The sequence below is a fragment of the Myotis davidii genome, unplaced genomic scaffold (genome assembly GCF_000327345.1).
Source record: "Myotis davidii unplaced genomic scaffold, ASM32734v1 scaffold173, whole genome shotgun sequence".
NCBI lineage: Eukaryota > Metazoa > Chordata > Mammalia > Chiroptera > Vespertilionidae > Myotis > Myotis davidii.
Genome location: NW_006286303.1, coordinates 2098037 through 2099256, shown reverse-complemented (window position 1 = coordinate 2099256; position 1220 = coordinate 2098037).

Below are 1220 nucleotides of genomic sequence, written 5' to 3'. Positions count from 1 at the left end.
TATATACTAGAAGCTCGGTGCACGACATTTGTTCTGTGGGGGGCAGGGGTGGGGAGAGAAGGGTTCCTCAACCTGGCCTGCGCCCTCTTACAGCCTGGGACCCCCATGGCATGAGCCTGGCTTTTGGCTGAGCAGCACTCCCCCTGTGGGAGCACACTGACCACCAGGGGGCAGCTCCTGTGTTGAGCATCTGCCCCCTGGTGGTCAGTACGTGTCATAGCTACCGGTTGTTCTGCCACTTGGTCTATTTGCATATTAACCTTTTATTATATAGGATATCTTTTAATCCTCACTAGAGGATATGTTTTTTTAATTGATTTTTAGAGATAGGAAGGGAGAGAGAAAGAGAGAGAAACATCAATTGTTTGCCTCCCACATGTACCCTGACCAGGGATCAAAGCTGCAACCTAGTTATGTGCCCTGACCAGGAATCGACCTTTTGGTATATGGAACAATGCTCCAAGCAACTGAGCCACTCGCCCAGGGTGACAAATGTTTTTTTTTTAAATCCACCTGTAAGATCAAAGTATTATATTCAACTCTGAAAGCTTATAAATCAGAATGCATTTAATCTCTTTCAGTATCACTACCTGAGAGATGCTGGGTATTTATGCAAATCAGATGCTGTACATTAAGTTACTTTGTTTAAAATGACCAGTTCTGCAGTGAAATTTAATCACTTGAACCCTGGCATTATTTAAACACCAGCCGGCATGATTCAATGATTTAAACTATCAATCATGTACCACACTGAATCTATTAATGTCGCCAGGATGATGCTTTGCCCTGAAGTAATGATAATATATTTTAATTAGTTAATACAAATGATGGGCCTTATTTGTTAAAATAATTTGTGAGCGAGAGAAGAAAATTATTATGAAATATATATCGTCACATCGATTTGCATTTGGACCAAATACTGGATCCTGTGTGGAGCTGAGGACAATATTAATAAGTTCTCCGTAACTTGAGTACAACTTGTGAAGTAAAAACTTTTGCCCAGGAGATAAATTTCTGAAATAACTGCTGGGAGCCAGTCCATCCTTGCTGTTTCAAGGGACCTGGCATATATGGCATACTGTTCTTAATATGTGTGCTCACCTTCTTGGCTCTGTGTTTTAACCAAGGTCACCTCTCCGAGAAACGTTGTTTCCCCAGGTAGGGATTTTCCCCTGAAGTTAGGGAGGGAATAAAACCTCTTAACCCCTTCCCCAGCAGAA